A 10,024-nucleotide genomic window follows, 5' to 3' on the forward strand; every position below is an offset into this window, starting at 1 on the left:
TTAAACTTAATAAAAAAACACCTAGTATAACACGCCACCCTTGGTCACTGGATCTGTGACAAAAACAATACTTGACAGTCATATCCACAAATCAAAAGGTACTAGACCCCTCTTTACAGTGTAGACATTTCAAGATCATTTGTGGAGATGTGAGGTGTAATACCACTATAGCTTCTGTACCGTTCATCTAATACCAGCGTAAATCTTATCAATGACAAGTTACAGTACATTTGGACAAACAGTTACATTCACCATGGTCATCATTATACAGTGGTGTGAAAAACTATTTGCCCCCTTCCTGATTTCTTATTCTTTTGCATGTTTGTCACACAAAATGTTTCTGATCATCAAACACATTTAACCATTAGTCAAATATAACACAAGTAAACACAAAATGCAGTTTGTAAATGGTGGTTTTTATTATTTAGGGAGAAAAAAAAAATCCAAACCTACATGGCCCTGTGTGAAAAAGTAATTGCCCCCTGAACCTAATAACTGGTTGGGCCACCCTTAGCAGCAATAACTGCAATCAAGCGTTTGCGATAACTTGCAATGAGTCTTTTACAGCGCTCTGGAGGAATTTTGGCCCACTCATCTTTGCAAAATTGTTGTAATTCAGCTTTATTTGAGGGTTTTCTAGCATGAACCGCCTTTTTAAGGTCATGCCATAGCATCTCAATTGGATTCAGGTCAGGACTTTGACTAGGCCACTCCAAAGTCTTCATTTTGTTTTTCTTCAGCCATTCAGAGGTGGATTTGCTGGTGTGTTTTGGGTCATTGTCCTGTTGCAGCACCCAAGATCGCTTCAGCTTGAGTTGACGAACAGATGGCCGGACATTCTCCTTCAGGATTTTTTGGTAGACAGTAGAATTCATGGTTCCATCTATCACAGCAAGCCTTCCAGGTCCTGAAGCAGCAAAACAACCCCAGACCATCACACTACCACCACCATATTTTACTGTTGGTATGATGTTCTTCTTCTGAAATGCTGTGTTCCTTTTACGCCAGATGTAACGGGACATTTGCCTTCCAAAAAGTTCAACTTTTGACTCATCAGTCCACAAGGTATTTTCCCAAAAGTCTTGGCAATCATTGAGATGTTTCTTAGCAAAATTGAGACGAGCCCTAATGTTCTTTTTGCTTAACAGTGGTTTGCGTCTTGGAAATCTGCCATGCAGGCCGTTTTTGCCCAGTCTCTTTCTTATGGTGGAGTCGTGAACACTGACCTTAATTGAGGCAAGTGAGGCCTGCAGTTCTTTAGATGTTGTCCTGGGGTCTTTTGTGACCTCTCGGATGAGTCGTCTCTGCGCTCTTGGGGTAATTTTGGTCGGCCGGCCACTCCTGGGAAGGTTCACCACTGTTCCATGTTTTTGCCATTTGTGGATAATGTCTCTCACTGTGGTTCGCTGGAGTCCCAAAGCTTTAGAAATGGCTTTATGACCTTTACCAGACTGATAGATCTCAATTACTTCTGTTCTCATTTGTTCCTGAATTTCTTTGGATCTTGGCATGATGTCTAGCTTTTGAGGTGCTTTTGGTCTACTTCTCTGTGTCAGGCAGCTCCTATTTAAGTGATTTCTTGATTGAAACAGGTGTGGCAGTAATCAGGCCTGGGGGTGGCTATGGAAATTGAACTCAGGTGTGATACACCACAGTTAGGTTATTTTTTAACAAGGGGGCAATTACTTTTTCACACAGGGCCATGTAGGTTTGGATTTTTTTTCTCCCTAAATAATAAACACCATCATTTAAAAACTGCATTTTGTGTTTACTTGTGTTATATTTGACTAATGGTTAAATGTGTTTGATGATCAGAAACATTTTGTGTGACAAACATGCAAAAGAATAAGAAATCAGGAAGGGGGCAAATAGTTTTTCACACCACTGTATCTCATCAGTTGTATCATAGCATCAGACATTCTAATTCTATATAGCGTCTTAATGGATTTCACTATTCTTTGGTACTCCTAACATTTCTACATTCAGTATGTTGCTATATGTACCCCACCCTTTGGTGTCTGATCCCTTGTTATAAGTTATAATAGTTGTAACATAACTCAGATGCTATTCTAGATTGATTGCTATGATTATTACTTGTTCTTAAACTTAATATTATTGCATAATTGTACATTATTTCCTTCCCAACTTCACTATTGGATGTTCTATTCCCTTTTCAGTTTACAATTTAACATTATTGGTGATTAATTATGCATATCCTCATACCTTTGAGCCCCTCTTATCCAGTGGTTTGTAGATAAAGTCTTCTGCTTGGTGGCTTTGCAGATTCTTCTGTACAAACGTATGACTGTTTCAGGAAACTAAAGTCTTTTACTATTGCTGGAAATAAAATTTTTTAAACAGCCCGGTTGCCAGTTGAACTCATGAGATGCATACATGGTGACTGTCCATTTTTAGCAGAGGAACACTTCCCTCCAGGCTTGCCCCGCATTCAGTAGTCATTCATGGGAGCCTTCAACAGCTGTCATCTCACTTCAGTGCCATGTTTAACAGCCTGTTTCTGTTAGGAGTCCATAAAACTCTGTTTTGCAGCAAAAAATGTCTGCACACAGCATGGCTTCACATTTACTCAGCTGGACTTACGATCTTTAATTAATTCTGCACTTCTTCCACTCTGGAAAAGCAAGTCATTTCTTCACCAGCTATTATCAGGTATGTGCAGCAGTCTTTTTAAGTCTTCATTTCGTGTAACGCCACCTTCTTGTTGTTGATAAAACTTTTTACCACTGGCTTGGAGAGACTTTGGCACCATTAAACTGAGTGGCCAAAACTAAAATACTAAAAGAAGGGTGACAAGGTAGAGCAAATACATAACATGAAACAATTCTTTATCAATCATACGTATAATGTAATGCAGCACCATTAATGACAATTCTCGACCTGTAGTTCTCAGTCTCATATCATAAATAACAGTTAGAGATAAATGAAATATGACAAATTATTACATTGAAACTAGGCTAATGAAAATGTTTCTTCAGTAGAATAATACACTAATCACAATTAAAACATTACATCAGTTATACATTACAAGATGTTACATAGTTCAACTTTGAGTGTTTTCATTTTTGTTTAAACAAAAATACGAATGATTCTAATATATATCGGAACATTCTATTTAGCTAAATGCATTATCACTGAGCATTGAATCTTAATATATATTGATATAATAACATCCATCCATCCATTTTCCAACCCGCTGAATCCGAACACAGGGTCACGGGGGTCTGCTGGAGCCAATCCCAGCCAACACAGGGCACAAGGCAGGAACCAATCCTGGGCAGGGTGCCAACCCACCGCAGGGATATAATAACAAATCTTCATAAAATTAATCACTTACAGAGACAAATCAATACATGTATTAATTTCTAATACGAAGTAATAATAATAATCTGCGGTGGCCGGGATTGGTTCCTGCCTTGTGCCCCGTGTTGGCTGGCATTGGCTCCAGCAGACCCCCGTGACCCTGTAGTTAGCATATAGCAGGTTGGATAATGGATGGATGGATGTTTTGTGGTGCCCCAATGTGGCTCCCCATCTCCACCGATCACCTCAGGGTGATCAGATTCACCACCCAACTCTGCAAGGTCCTGAAAACTGTTTGCACTTCCAGCTCTGCCCCTGGACATTGTGCCCCATTTTATGCTTATGTGGAGGCGTGATGATGCGATACTTGACTCCGCCTCCTCCATTAGAGTATATGGACAAAAAACAGGTTCCAGTTATGACCATTACGTGTAGAATTTTGAAATGAAACCTGCTTAACTTCTGTAAGTAAGCTGTAAGGAATGAGCCTGCCAAATTTCAGCCTTCCACCTACACGGGAAGTTGGAGAATTAGTGATGAGTGAGTCAGTCAGTGAGTCAGTCAGTCAGTGAGGGCTTTGCCTTTTATTAGTATAGATATAATATGGTCTGCGGTGGGTTGGCACCCTGCCTGGGATTGGTTCCTGCCTTGTGCCCTGTGTTGGCAGGGATTGGCTCCAGCAGACCCCCGTCACCCTGTGTTCGGATTCAGCAGGTTGGAAAATGGATGGATGGATGGATAATAATAATCATTTGTTATACATCAAATATGTAAACCCTTTATACTGTTTTTATATGAAGACTAGAGAAATAAATCAGTCTAGTTTAAAAATAGGAACATTTTAACCTTTCTTACACTTGCACTATAATAAAATAATTCCAATCACTGCTGTTCATTAATCTATGATTGATAAACATTCACCACCCTTGGGTCAGATTATTTCATTTCTCTGCCCAAACTTGCTATTAAGCTATGTCTTGCAGCTTTGTATAGGAAAAAATAATTCGTGTTTCATCCATTAGCCACAGGTTTTGATAAATCTGTAGGAAAAACAACATCTATAGGCTTGAATTATATTTATGCTTACAATACTTTTCTTGAAATTCAGATTTTAAATTCGTAACACTTTAACTGACTGTGCGACTGGCTGTCTTTTTGCCTTGCAAGGTCATAGGTCATCTTATATTTATCACCTGCATCTGCTTGTAGGCTTAAAAAAAAAATAAATTCCAGGCTCCACTACCTAAGCACAGACTGCATTATCAGTCGTGATCACTCTGTTTAACGTTAATTGCTAACATTTTTAGAAAGTACATGTATTACTAAAACAATTAAATTTGAATATGATTCCCGATTACTATAACAATTATTATATTATTATATGGGACGTCTCCCATCTATTAGGGTTTCTTTTTCACATTATTAATTATTCAGCTGACACACACAGAGACACATACTGACAAAATGACATAAACACACATTTGCTACCCCAGACTCTGAATAAGAATAACATTGAGCACACTGGGGGAAGCAGCTGTTCACAAACAATCAGCCGTTTCAGTCATTTCAACATACAGTATTTGGCAATCGCTTCATTCTTCTAAATATCTTCACATACTCATGTTCTCTTTTATATTCACATAAATCTCTCTCACACGTGCTAAACTTATTCGAGGTTATGCTTTTTTTTTTTTTTTTAAGGTTTCACCATGCAACACACTTAAACGCGTCTTTTCCTTCATGCTTATTATTACAACTTCTCAGGCCGCAAGCTGGTATCACTTTCATTAAATTAGGAATTCATCTTACCTTAGTTTTATACGCGCTAGATTCCAGATCATGAAAAAAATCCATGGCGAAATCACGTCCAGCAACAACAAGGAAAACACTAATTTTCTGTGGCGGGCCACGGATTCCAGCGACAAACAAGGACAATCCACTCGGGGAAATCACGCAGCACAATTCCACAACAAGAAAGCATTCCCATTACGCGGTCACAAAGAACATTCTGACTTAACAAGGAAAACATACGTGCTTGAACCTTTATTCGTATCAAGTGTGCTGACCACTGTGCCACCATGCTCTTCCATTATAGTACCTAAAATACACAACCTCCATTCATGCACAATCAGGCACATGCTGCTTATCGCAAGATCTTGTCTCCCTTCTCATCTAGTATTATTAAAAGAGCATTTTTCCTTTAAACTTGATCAGGGTTTAAAAGGAAAAATATTTTGCATGTTTACAAGCCTTAAAAGTGGAGACATTCATTTGCGTTAAACCAATTACACAAATCGATAATTATCTTTTCCAATTTTTAGTTAGAGCTCTTTGCATTACCGTTTCTTTTTAAACATTAGCTTGTAACGTAGCTTCGTAATGTAAGCTATATTTAAAAGGCGATTTCAATATTTTCTGTGCGTTTAAACACACGGCATGATTCTATTAGAAGTTCCAAAATAGGCAGAGCGATTACAACAGCTGTCCAGGTCACTCACTGCGTTTTAACAGGCGGACGAACCGTGTGCATTGGATTTCTATTATGCCATTAAAGATTGCTACAATTTATTTTAGAGAGCGCCATCGAGCCGTTATGGATTTTATCAGCATTTTTTACCATTTATCTGTAAGTAATCGACTTCCAGATCTTCTATATGCGGGATTGATTCATCATACAAAGTAAGTGCCACCATGCCTATCTACATCAAATCTTAACGCACGGCTGTTTACTGCTTTTACAAAATATTGCTTCTAATGGCGAAACAATGCAACTTATTTAAATAAGTGTTCCCCAACACGGCATTTAGTTTTCAGGCAGGGTTTGGACTTCGTACGGCAGTTTAAATAATCTGTGTTGTCCTACGCGGGTGCCGTTTCATTTTATTCAGGACAACCAGTCTCGTGCTATAAATTTTTAAAACTGTTGTTTCTGTTTATTCCGGTTCAAATCCCACAATTTTAGACCCATGTGTTGGACTTAAAATTCCAACCTGCATGGTGTAGTTAAACAGACGCTACCATAAGTCATTGGCAGCTGTCTTTTCTTTGCCCAGGACCCACAACAAGACCACCTCTTGTCTTTTGCCGGGATTAATTACGATTATTATTAATTCGTAATATCTCTATTCCAATTAGGGTCTGGCATCTCGGTCGGGGCATTCATGTCTGAGCGCACGACTAAACCCCAAAATATATTCAATATTTCTACCGAACCCTTCATTGCTGTCATTATCAGAACCATATTATATCCATCCATCCATCCATTATCCAACCCGCTGAATCCGAACACAGGGTCACGGGGGTCTGCTGGAGCCAATCCCAGCCAACACAGGGCAGAAGACAGGAACCAATTCACAGTGGTTTACTGAAATATTACTGAAGAAAGAAAAAAAATGAAAACGGGCAAATAGGGCTATGCATACAAATGTCCATCCGTCCATTATCCAACCTGCCATATCCTAAATACTGGAGCCAATAAGTAGATATATATATATATATATACAGTGTATATATATATATATATATATATATATGTGAATGTATGTATGTATATATGTATGTCTATATATATATATATATATATATATATATATATATATATATATATATGTAGATATGTAAATTTGTATATGTATATATATGTTTATGTGGATGTGTATATGTGTATATACGTATGTATATGTAGATATGTGTATATGTAGATATGTATATATATATATGTATATATATGTTTATGTGTGTGTGTGTGTGCATATTATATATATAAAAGACAGCAACACTCATAACAATGACAACACAATTACATTGACAATCATGTTACGTTATTTTTAAAATGTTTCCTTTTTTTTTTTTTCATAACCTCTTTAACACACTACTTCTCTGCTGTGAAGCGCGGGTATTTTGCTAGTATACTAATAAAAGGCAAAGCCCTCACTGACTGACTGACTGACTGACTGACTCACTCACTCACTCATCACTAATTCTCCAACTTCCTGTGTAGGTGGAAGGCTGAAATTTGGCAGGCTCATTCCTTACAGCTTACTTACAAAAGTTAGGCAGGCTTCATTTTGAAATTCTACGCGTAATGGTCATAACTGGAACCTGTTTTTTGTCCATATACTCTAATGGAGGAGGCGGAGTCACGTATCGCGTCATCACGCCTCCTACATAATCACGTGAACTGAAAACAAGGAAGAGATTTACAGCACGAGTCAAACGCGGGAACGAAGGTAAATGACGTTAATTGTTGAGTGTCTTTTAATACTTTGTAAGCATACATATTAACACATGTGCAATTAAACGTGTGCATTTACGGGGTGATTTCTCAGGTTTAAAAGCTCGCCTTTTATTAAAAAGGTAAATGCAAACTGTTTTCATTCTGAAGGGCACAAACCACGTTAGATTTCATGCTCAAGAGTAAACTCCGCACACAGCTTGGTCATATTACAACCGGAGGGGCGAACTGACAACGTGGTATACAAAGAGGTCCTTAACAAATAATTATTGATTCATTTTCCCTCAGTTTAAAAAGGTTTACTTTTCTTCTTAATAATAAAAATTTTAAAGCAGTACTTCGCCGCTGTGAACCGCGGGTATTTTGATATATATGTATGTATATGTGTGTATATATGTATGTCTAGATATATGTAGATATGTATATATATATATATGTGTGTATATATATGTAGATATGTAAATATTTTTAATATATAAATATCTTTACTGACGGGTTCACGTGGCATTACAAACGGGAAGCTTATGACAGACATATCAAGCCTTGGGAATCTCGATCTGTGCAGTCAGTCATCTTTCGTCGCCATGCTGAAAGGATTTTAGCCGGACAGAAGACAGAACCTTCTGCCCGGCCTCGAACAGAAGACATACTCTTCCGCCCGGAAGCTTCAAATTGTTGGTCGCAGGTTCATCCTTATATTCTGGTTGCTCCATGTGCAGACTCTTGGCTCCGTATCTAAACAAGGACAGGACAGGACTCAAACCCCACCTTCAAAAATACAGGAATAGCACAATGCCTACATACAGTTCTCATTCTCCCAACATGGTTGCTGACAGAAGACAGAAATATACTCGTCTGTGTTTAGGCTGACTATTCAATTCTCCAGTTGTCTGTGGCCATCTTGTCCTGTGCTTGGCTCGGCAATTCTAACGGCTGATGCTGTGCCCCTCTGTACCTGTATGAATGAATCCATAACAGTGGGCACAGAGAACAGTGATAAAAAACACATAGTATAACAGAAGGAAATTCCAAAACCAGTAACACAACAACGTGCACAAGCGTCGGGAAGTTCTTCTTCACACAGAGAGCCACAGATTCGGGGGAATAAGCGACCGTGTAGTGTGGTGAACTGGAAGACTTTGGAAGACCCTGAAAACTCGACTCGATGATATTTTGGAGAGGTTAGGTGGATAGGGTAGACCAGCTTTGTTGGGTGGAGAGGCCCCATCTTGTCAAGATGTTCCTACTCTGATCAGGAGTAACAATCTCTAGACGAGAACAGGCCATTCAGCCCAACAAAGCTCACCAGTCCTCTCCACTTAACTCCTCCACACTACACGGTCGCTTATTCCCCCCAAGTCGGTGGCTCTCTGTGTGAAGAAGAACTTCCCAACGCTTGTGCACGTTATTGTTGTGTTATCGTCTGGTTCCATTTTTGGTTTTAGTAATCTATACATTTCGTTATTTCCTCGCAGTTACCTTCTTTATATTGCAGTGATTGGGATTGGAATCCGTTTTCTCAGGGCCGCTCAGGGTGGTGAACCGAATTTGACGTTGGCCTTTAGCTAATCGTCCACTCCTCCGGTCCAGCACTTTGTCTACAGTATGGGTTGGCTTCAGTTTGGAACTTGTAAATAAAATGGCGGCGGAGCAATATCATTTAACATCCTGGGAGTTTAATGGCACGTTACGTGTCACGGCTCAGACACTGGATTGTTGTTATCAAAATTATTTCCTTTCCGACGTTGCCGCCCTGTCATCGGGTTGCCACCATGTTCTGCTTTTTCCCCCCTCGTTCCAAATGGTTGCCTCAACACGATTGCCACTCGATGACATCTGCCGGCGACGTGTGAATGAAGATATAATAATAAACTGAAAGCGGTGACCAAGTACGTCTGATCCGGTACCACACCTCATCATCCACGTCAAAATCAGGTAACATCTTCTGTACGTAAAAAGCGGAGGTCGCTATTTGAAACTTAACTTTGGGGGGTTTTATGTGCTCAGTAACACGTGTGGAACTGCCAAGACCGCTCAACCACTCAAATAACCAAACCCAATTCTTATTTATTCAACCAGTCAGTAGAAAAATCCTATTCTTAATCATATGAGTAGGGAGAGCACAGAGTTCAGCTCTACCGTGTGCCACATCTGGACCTAAAATAAGAAAACCAAAAACCGTCTGTCACAACAGTCGTCTTCACACTGCTAATATTCTCTTACTGGAACACACCACCCAGATACTAACAGCGTGTAGTGCAGAGTGATGGCTGACATAAACGGTTAATCTTGCAATGAACACACGTCACAAAGTTCCCGATGCAATGGCTACTAAAGCTAAAGAGCAGCAACAAGCAACGTGTCGCACAATCCACCCGTCAGGTCACATGCTCACAACCTCCCACACACTTCGGTAAAATCTCGCCTGTGGGTTCCTGTCCCTCTGAGCAATCTGATTGGTCGGTTTGA

The sequence above is a fragment of the Erpetoichthys calabaricus genome (genome assembly GCF_900747795.2).
Source record: "Erpetoichthys calabaricus chromosome 1 unlocalized genomic scaffold, fErpCal1.3 SUPER_1_unloc_22, whole genome shotgun sequence".
Lineage (NCBI taxonomy): Eukaryota > Metazoa > Chordata > Cladistia > Polypteriformes > Polypteridae > Erpetoichthys > Erpetoichthys calabaricus.